Raw genomic sequence first — 11,703 nt, 5'->3', positions numbered from 1 at the left:
AAGTGGAGATGTGATGTTTCGGTAACTAGTACGATGCTGTTTCTATAATGTTGTAACACAACAAGTGGAGATGTGATGTTTCGGTTAGAAGTGCGATGTGTACACCGTTACCTTTTTCCGACAAATGACCAACCAGCCTTTGAAAATGGAAATCGACGATCGATGTTTCAATGTCGATTTCGTCACTGTTGAGTACCATACTACACTATAAATGTTGTTTGCTTTCGCTACAGACCTGGCCATTTGCCTGATGACAGTGACAGTGTACACATCGTACTAGTCATCGTCACGACACACACAAAATTATCACTGGCGACAAGTACACATCATACTAGTCATCGACACGTCATACACAACATTATCATTGGTTTAAAGTGTACACATCGTACTAGTCATCGTCACACACAACATTATCACTGGCAGACAGTGTACACATCGTACTAGTCAACGACACGTCACACACAGCACTATCGCTGGTTGACAGTGTACACATCGTACTAGTCATGGACACGTCACACACAACATTATCACTGGTTGGTAGTGTACACATCGTACTAGTCATCGTCACACACAACATTATCACTGGTTGACAGTGTACACATCGTACTAGTCATGGACACGTCACACACAACATTATCACTGGTTGGTAGTGTACACATCGTACTAGTCATCGTCACACACAACAATATCACTGGTTGACAGTGTACACATCGTACTAGTCATCAACCAGTCACACACAACATTATCACTGGTGGCCAGTGTACACATCGTACTAGTCATCGACACATCACACACAATATTATCACTGGTTGACAGTGTACATATCGCACTAGTCATCGACACGTCACTCACAACATTTTTACTGGTTGACAGTGTACACATCGTACTACTCATCGTCACACACAACATTATTACTGGCTGACAGTGTACACATCGTACTAGTCATCGACTAGTCACGCACAACATTATCACTGGTTGACAGTGTACATATCGTACTATCGTGTTACTATAATGTTGTTGTAACACAACAAGTAGAGATGTGATGTTTCGGTAACTAGAACGATGCTGTTTCTGTAAAAATGTTGTAACAAAACAAGTGGAGATGTGATGTTTCGGTTAGAAGTGCGATGTGTACACCATTACCTTTATCAGACAAATGACCAACCAGCCTTTGAAATGAAAATCGACGATCAATGTTTCAATGTCGAATTCGTCACTATTGAGTACCATACTACACTATAAATGTTGTTTGCTTTCGCTACAGACCTGGCCATTTGCCTGATGACAGTGACAGTGTACACATCGTACTAGTCATCGTCACACACAACAATATCACTGGTTGACAGTGTACACATCGTACTAGTCATCGACACGACACACACAAAATTATCACTGGCTGACAATGTACACATCATACTAGTCATCGACACGTCATACACATTACATTATCATTTATCATGCAGACAGTGTACACATCGTACTAGTCATCGACACGCAACACACACTCATTATCACTCACTGGCAGACAGTGTACACATCGTACTGGTCACCGACACGTCACACGCAACATTATCACTCTGGCAGACAGTGTACACATCGTACTGGTCACCGACACGTCACACACAACATTATCACTCTGGCAGACAGTGTACACATCGTACTAGTCAACGACACGTCACACACAACATTATCACTGGTTGCTAGTGTACATATCGTACTAGTCATCGACCAGTCACACACAACATTATCACTGGTTGCTAATGTACACATCGTACTAGTAATCGTCACACACAACAATATCACTGGTTGACAGTGTACACATCGTACTAGTAATCGTCACACACAACAATATCACTGGTTGGTAGTGTACACATCGTACTAGTAATCGTCACACACAACAATATCACTGGTTGACAGTGTACACATTGTACTAGTCATCGACACATCACACACAATATTATCACTGGTTGACAGTGTACACATCGTACTAGTCATCGACACATCACACACAACATTATCACTGGTTGACAGTGTACACATCGTACTAGTCATGGACACGTCACACACAACATTATCACTGGTTGACAGTGTACACATCGTACTAGTCATCGACACATCACACACAACATTATCACTGGTTGACAGTGTACACATCGTACTAGTCATCGACACGTCACACACAACATTATCGCTGGTTGACAGTGTACACATCGTACTAGTCATGGACACGTCACACACAACATTATCGCTGGTTGACAGTGTACACATTGTACTAGTCATCGACACATCACACACAATATTATCGCTGGTTGACAGTGTACACATTGTACTAGTCATCGACACATCACACACAACATTATCGCTGGTTGACAGTGTACACATCGTACTAGTCATGGACACGTCACACACAACATTATCACTGGTTGGTAGTGTACACATCGTACTAGTCATCGTCACACACAACAATATCACTGGTTGACAGTGTACACATCGTACTAGTCATCAACCAGTCACACACAACATTATCACTGGTGGCCAGTGTACACATCGTACTAGTCATCGACACGTCACACACAATATTATCACTGGTTGACAGTGTACATATCGCACTAGTCATCGACACGTCACTCACAACATTTTTACTGGTTGACAGTGTACACATCGTACATGCACCAAATAATAGACCAACCAACTCACATTACAAACACCTCTGCCTACATACTTGATCTAATTTTTGTTGATAAACCACATTTTGTTGTAAATCATGGAGTTAATTCCCCACTCTGCGATCTCGATCAATGTACCATATACTGTAAATTAAAATACAAAGTACCTAGACAACAGTCCTACGAAAGAACTACATGGGATTATAAAACAGCGGATATTGCAGGTCTTAATGATGCTTTTATCTCTGCACATATCGACATATTTTTTGGTTTATTTGATCAACTAGATGACATCATAACAAACGTAAACAAATTTATTATTGACACCTGTAAATCATTCATTATATGTAAAAAAAAGTTACGATCCGTCCTCGTGATAAACCTTGGCTTACAAACGAAGTCAGGAAAGCATTTCGATGTAGAGACAGGTTTTTAAAGCGTACCAAAAATGATTACGACAAGTTAAGATATCAAGTGGCCCGAAGAGAAGCAAATCGTCTTAAAAGAGAAGCATTAAAACGATACAATGAAACAACATTAACTAAACTCACTAACAGCAACACAAACAAAAGATTCTGGTCGATCACCAAATCACTTCTCGGGAAAAACTCTGATCACTTAATTCCTCCTTTAAACGAAAACAACACTATGATTAATGACGATAGCGAAAAAGCAGAATTATTTAATAAATACTTCTCTGACCAGTGTACAATTCATAACAACGTTGAAAAACCAGTACTTCCTTCTAATGATGAAAATGTTGAAATTCCTTGTATCACCGATATCGAAACTAATCCAGAAGAAGTGTGTAATATTTTTAAATCCTTGAACACAAATAAAGCAACTGGTCCTGACGGCATAGGCAATTTTATATTGAAACATTGTTCAGAATCACTGTGTCAAATCTGGTCTCATATTTTTAATATCTCCCTTAGATCGGGTTGCTTTCCAACCATATGGAAAACAGCCCAGGTTTGTCCTATTCACAAGAAAGGCACCAAACAAGACGTGACAAATTATCGTCCTATATCACTCTTATCAAATATCTCAAAATGTCTCGAAAAAATAGTCTATAAACGCATTTATAATCTTCTCATTAAGGAAAATTCTGGTTTAAAAAAAACGATTCTACAATTAACCAATTATTAAAGATTACTCACAAAATTTACAAAAGCATTGATGGCGGAAAAGATGTATGTTCCGTGTTTTTGGACGTTTCCAAGGCATTTGATAAGGTATGGCATGAAGCTCTTATATATAAACTAGAGAATATTGGTATCAAAGGAAATTTACTTAATTGGCTCAAAAGCTATCCTAAAAATAGAAATCAATTTGTTGTTTTAAATGGTCAATCATCAGAACGTAGGTATACCAACTCTGGTGTCCCACAGGGCTCTATACTTGGCCCTTTACTATTTTTGATACATGTTATTGTAGGGATTCTGTCGGACATCAATTTATTTGCAGACGACACTTCTCTCTCTTCAGAAATTAATAACCCACACTGTATTAATAAGTTAAATAATGATCTTTCTACTCTCTCAAATTGGGCAAAGCGTTGGTTAGTAACTTTTAATGCAACGAAAACAGAACTTGTCATATTCACCAAAAAGCGCACTCTAAATAACCCTGATCTTCAGCTCAATAATATTACTATCAATCACGTCAACACACACAAACATCTTGGCATATCATTATCTGGAAACCTAAGCTGGCATGTGCATATATCTGATATTGTAGCAAAGGCTAATAAAATATTAAACATATTACAGTCATTATCGTACATAATACCACGTGTCGGTCTTGAAAAGCTATATAAATCTATGGTAAGATCTATCCTGGAATATGGTTGTATTCTATTTGATAACTGCAATCAGCATGAATCCGACCTTATTGAAAATGTCCAGCGACGGGCTGCTCTAATCTGTACAGGGGGGGTATAAGGTAACAAAATATACAAAACTTTTAACTGAGCTTGGCTGGGAGCTACTAAGTGATAGAAGGAAGTATTTTAGACTTAAAATGTTATTTAAAATTAAACATGATCTCGCTCCTCCATATTTGAATTCGCTCTGTCCACTCTTTTCACATCGCACTCCAAACTACAATTTCAGAAATTCTAATACACTACTTCCAGTTCCTTCCAAAAAACATTCTATCACCAATCTTTCTTTCAAAAAACTATTAGAGACTGGAACAATCTTCCCGAACACATAAGGAATAAATCGACTCTTAACTCTTTTTCACAAGCACTATCAAAACTTTCGACTACAAAATCAAATCCACTAAATACGTATGGGCATGGAAAAGGTAAAATCAATCAATGTAGATTAAGAATGGGCCTTAGTGCCCTAAACAAACATAGATTTTCTTACAAATTGACACCAAATAAATATTGTGATTTATGTGTAGACTCTCATGAGGATGAAAAACACTTCTTTTTATTATGTCCTAGATTTATAATCCCACGTACAAAACTAATTCAAAATACTTGTAAAGAGCTGGCTCCAAATGTCAATCCTGACCTTATCATCAATCTCATACCTGATATCTTTGTCGAAATTTTATTACATGGCTCTGAAGATAATACCGATTCATCAATCAAAATTATTTTTGATTCCGTTTTCGAATACATCATCGACTCCAAAAGATTCTAAATAATTATTTCTTTACACTCCATTTCCCCTCCCATCTGCATCTGCATCGCTCTCTCCCCCTCCTTCGCCTGTCTCTCTCTAAGTCTCACTCTCTTCTCTCTCGATTTCTTTCTCCCTCTTCCCTTTCTCATTTTTTTTTTTTTTTTTTTTGTCATGGAATGTTTGTGAGTGAGAGTGTGTGCGTTATTCTAATGTATTGTCATGTATATATTGTATTGTCATATGTGTCGAGGAGAGCATCTAGTAGCCCTAGGGCTGTGTGCAATCCTCGTTAAAGAAATAAAGAATTAGAATAAAGAATTAGAACAAGTCACCGACACGTAACACAAAATTATCACTGTTTGACAGTGTATATATCGTACTAGTTATCGTCACACACAACATTATCATTGGTTGAAAGCGTACATATCGTACTAGTATCGACACGTCACACACAACATTATCACTTGTTTACAGTGTAGCCATCGTACTAGTCATCGACACGTAACACAACATTATCACTGGTTGATAGCGTACACATCGTTCTAGTCATCGACACGTCACTCTCAACATTATCATTGTTTGACAGTGTACACATCGTACTAGTCATCGACACGTCACACAAAACAATTTTCACTGCTTGACAGTGTACACATCGTACTAGTCATCGTCACACACAACATTATCACCAGTTAACAGTGTACACATTGTACTAGTCATCGTCACACACAACATTATCACTGGTTGACAGTGTACACATCGTACTAGTCATCGTCACACTCAGCATTATCACTGGTTGATAGCGTACACATCGTTCTAGTCATCGACACGTCACTCTCAACATTATCATTGTTTGACAGTGTACACATCGTACTAGTCATCGACACGTCACACAAAACAATTTTCACTGCTTGACAGTGTACACATCGTACTAGTCATCGTCACACACAACATTATCACTGGTTAACAGTGTACACATTGTACTAGTCATCGTCACACACAACATTATCACTGGTTGACAGTGTACACATCGTACTAGTCATCGTCACAAACAACATTATCACTGGTTGACAGTGTACACATCGTACTAGTCATCGTCACACACAACATTATCACTGGTTGACGGTGTACACATCGTACTAGTCAGCGATACGACACACACAACATTATCACTGGTTGATAGTGTACACATCGTACCACTTATCGTCACACTCAACATTATCACTGGTTGACAGTGTATACATCGTACTAGTCATCGACACGACACACACACCATTATCACAGGTTGACAGTGTACACATCGTACTAGTCATCGTCACACACAACATTACGACTTGCTGACAGTGTACACATCGTACTAGTCATCGTCACACACAACATTACGACTTGCTGACAGTGTACACATCGTACTAGTCACCGACACGTCACAACATTATCACTGGTCGACAGTGAACACATCGTACTAGTCATCGTAACACACAACATTATCACTGTTTTTTACATACATTATAAACTACACATTTTAACTCGAGGAAAATGTTTGGAAATGTAGATTAACTGTATATGAGAGTAATTGTCATATAAAATTGGTATCCCCCATCATTCTCCATAAAAAAATACTTTCTGCCCATCAGAAAAGTATCCCCCTATCAAAAAAGTATCCCCCTCATGACATCAATATTGATTGTTATAATTTTAGTTGGCAGTTAATCAAATGGTCATAAAGATATACCAGGAGTCCCTGTACAGGTGTAAGATAACTAATTACACCTGGTCAGGTATTACCTAACTACCTAATTAGTGGTGGGACGGATAGGTACAGGTGTGTCTATATATAGGCACCGTCAGATAGTCACCAGCACACAGTGGTATAACCAAATGTTTACCTGTACAGGTACATCATCCCATGATTTTATTGTGCTTGAAAATTGATACAATTTATTTATGTTTTCTAACATATGTTTAAAACTATATATATATATAGCTCATTACTTGTATACATATTTTCAATGCATATAAATTATGATTATTCAATCATCAAGACCTTTGTTATATAGATACAAACACATTTATAAGCTTATATGTATATATATGTACCAATTGGTTGATTACATTGATTTTGGATGTGGGAAGAAAATAAATACCTGTTGTCATATATATTTCAGATAACATATTTACTAATTTGATGAATGAAATGTAAATCATTTTATGAGTGAATAAGTGTAAAATGGATATGTCATTTGTAATTCAACTTTATATTAGGATTACACTATCTATATGCAGGTATACATATATTTGCATGGATCTGGAAATAAAATCTAGTTTTGTTGAAAACATGTCAGGGAGATACTTATATTATCAAAAAGGATATGCGTGTGGACAAAAATTATACAATATATCAGGATGGGGAGGTACAGTTCATAGTTATAATTATAATGTCCATTTTTCGATGGCCATAAAACATGTATCCCCCTAGACTAAAACTAATCTCTCCCTAGATACTTTTTCGATGGCCATTAAATATGTATCCCCCCTAGATATTAGACTAATCTCCCCTATATACTTTTTCGATGGTCATCAAATATGAATCCCCCCTAGATATTAGACTATAATCTCCCCCCTAGATACTTTTTCGATGGCCATCAAATATGTATTCCACCTAGATATTAGTCTATAATCTCCCCTAGATACTTTTTTTCTATGGCCATCAAATATGTATCCCCCTAGATATATTAGACTATAATCTCCGATCCCCCTAGATACTTTTTCGATGGCAATCAAATATGTATCCCCCCTTGATATTAGACTAATCTCCTCATAGACGCTTTTTCAATGGCCATCAATTATGTATCCCCCCTTGATATCAGACTAATCTCCCCTTAATACTTTTTGAATTGTCATCAAATATGTATCCCCCATAGATATTAGACTAATCTCCCCCTAGATACGTTTTCGATGGCCATCAAAAATATATTCCCCTAGAAATTACACTTATATCTCCCAGATACTTTTGCGATGGCCATCAAATATGTATCCCCCCCTTGAATTTAGACTAATCTCCCTCTAGATACTTTTTATATGGCCATCAAATATGTATCCCCCTTGATATTAGACTAATCCCCCATAAATACTTTTTTCAATGGCCATCGAAAATGTATTCCCCCTATATATCAGACTTATCTCCCCCTAGATATTTTTTCAATGACAATCAAATATGAATCCCCCCTTGATATTAGACTTAAAGCCCCCTAGATGCTTTTTGATAACCATCAAATATGTATCTACCTAGATATTACACTTATCTCACTCTAAATACTTTTTCTATGTCCACTCTAGATACTTTTTTGATGGCCATCAAATATGTATCCTTCCTAGATATAAGACTATTCTCCCCTAGATACTTTTTCTATGGCCATCAAATATATATCCCCTAGATATTACACTGATTTTTATCTAGATATCTTCTCGATAGCCATCATATTTGTATCCCCCTTGTTATTACACTTATTTCTCCTAGATAATCTTTCTATGCATGCATGGACATCAGATATGTATCCCTCCATAGATAACATACTTACGTATCCCCCCTGTTTGTAAAATTCCAGTAAAAACATACTGAGGATTGAATTATTGATATGAATTATTGATGTATATTCATCTTTCAAATTCCACTCCAGAACATTCGTAGTAAATGCAAATAAGTGTTGTGATTCGAAAGACCTTATTTGATATGTAATAACATGCCCCGGATGTAAGGAATTTTACATTAGAGAGACCGGGTATACACTGAGGGCCAGTGTTCGTGTACACAAACAACATATTAATGTACCGGAGTACAGGGAAATAAATTTAAGTGAACATTTGGACATTTGCGGAAATAAAAGGTTTACTATATTTCCGTTCTATAAAATGTTAAATAATAATACCATCCAAAGAAAAGAACAAGAAAAACAATTTATTAGAACTCTGAAGCCGAAACTGAATCGTTTGTTGTAATTGTATAAATCAATTGTTATATGTATAATTACCTCCCTTAATATGACGTCACAATACACAATGACTATACTGTCATGACGTCATCTAATGTTGTTAAGCATCTGAAGATCACGATGAAAGCGCTAATGCTAAACTAACAACGTACTTCAATTCTTATATGCTTCCCAAATCTTAAAGCTATATGGTCCATAGCGGGGTGAAATGTTTGAAGCTTTGAAAATCATTCAAATTGAAAGATAAACATGTTTTTGATCTATGCAGGTTTAGATGAAAACATACCTGCAGATGCCCATTCACAATATAACTAAATAACACAATGGAAATGTAAAATGAATTTGTAGATCACATCCACATTAATTTTTTTAATTAGTTTTAATGGTTTTAATGCATAAGTACACATTTCACTGTATGGTAGTTGCAGTGGTTGATTTACTACCAAAATTCATTTTGATCTCTTGATTATTATTTGCATGTACACGTAAATTATGATATATATGTATGCATTCCATAATTGGATTTTAAGATATTTACTTTATTATCTCCCCTAGGATATTTTTGAGCACCATACATGCATGAACATACGGTAGTATTTAGTTTAAAGATGATTCCATTGAAAAATGATAATGATTGATTATAATTAATTTTCAAATTCATTTATATATTATAGTAGATAGTCGGATGTTGACACATATCAAACACAAAAAAACCTGAATGATGTTATAAAAATGTGTACAGGTAATTTTTCAAAACTCATATTGGCAGCTCAATGTTCAACCCCATCCAATCTCTTGTGTCTGCCTCTGTGTCTGCATCCATAAAATGCTAAAACAGGTCCCCACCTACTGTATTAATTGTTGTGTGGATGATTAAAGTATTATACATTCATTTGTATTGATAAAAACAATGCTAGCTATAACCCGGAGATAATCCCTGATAATTACATCCTTTCTTCTACGCGCGTATTTCAAATTGATATCAATTATCGATCATGGTATTGTATAATGTATTTTATCTTGATCAATGCAGACACTTTAACAAACAAATTGATCATTAAAAATATATACATCACATTGTATACACCATTTATTTCTTGAAAAATATTAGATTTCAAATTTACAATAACATTTATATCTGCAGGCATATTCATTATGCTTCATTATATTGGGGTCTTCCCCAAACACCAACTCTAATTATATTAATGATCGAATCATATTGGAACATATATATCAGCATAATATACCATTATATTAAAACAGTTTCTGATTGTATTTCATTTAAATGTGTATTATTTTGTGATCACATAAAATTAGTTAAAGCATTTCTAACATGAGTTTTTAAATATTATCTATTCTCTTTTATCATTATTATTTCCTTACTATATTACATTTATATGATAGTGCATGCAGTTAGTATACACAGCTGTCGCTTTAATTGTGTATACATAAAATGCAAGTTCCATGTTACATCTGTACACTAAAAATGTATAATAATTATATTTTCAAAACAAATTTTATCTTATGGTTTGGTTTGGGATTGATGTTTATTCTCACTGTTGTGATGATGTGGTAGCTATATACACACAGGTAATTTACATGTATATAGGTGCCCTCTACCTGTATCAGTGTCAGGTGTGATCCCCACTGTGCTGTTATGTAATAGAGGTAGACCAGGTGTAATTTATTACATGTACAGTCACCTTGTCACCTATATAGGCATATACTGCTATTTTCTGTTTATTTTCCTAACATTACCCATCTTTATTTGGTAAGCATAAACAGACAATGGGGGACACTTTTTTGATAGGGGGGATACTTTGTTGATGGGCAGAAAAAGTATCCGGATACTTTTTTGATGGGGATACTTTTTTGATATGACAGTAATATCACATTTGATCACATTTCATCCGTACAGTGCACATAGACCTTGACATAGCACTAAGGGTAGGTTAATAAATAAATATACGTTAGGGTTGGATTAAATACAACAAGGGCAGTATTTTATTAGTTGAGGAACTACTAGTGTTCTGAATTCCCTTATTATTTCTCGTTATTGATTTTAACATCGACCATTATAGTTCAGATAATGTTAGCGTTCATATTTCCCTTCCCCAGTTGTGTTAGGCAAACGTGTTTTTCACATTTAAATAACTAATTTGGAAATATGATAATCAACGATTCATCCTGCCCTTGTATATGGTATATTTACCTTTTTGTTTAATTGATTCTACAGGAAGAAAAGAGATTATCATTCACCAATCAGAAGGGTCTATATATAGAACGGTTTGCATTAGTAAACTATGAACGCATATTACCCTGACGCATGAGCAATTCCTATCGTAGAACAGGTTGTATAATGCAGTAGTGGTTTTATGTATTTTAAATAAAATGTTTTCCATTGGATATAGT

The sequence above is a fragment of the Argopecten irradians genome, chromosome 12 (genome assembly GCF_041381155.1).
Source record: "Argopecten irradians isolate NY chromosome 12, Ai_NY, whole genome shotgun sequence".
Lineage (NCBI taxonomy): Eukaryota > Metazoa > Mollusca > Bivalvia > Pectinida > Pectinidae > Argopecten > Argopecten irradians.
Note: the sequence above shows the minus strand (reverse complement) of the source record.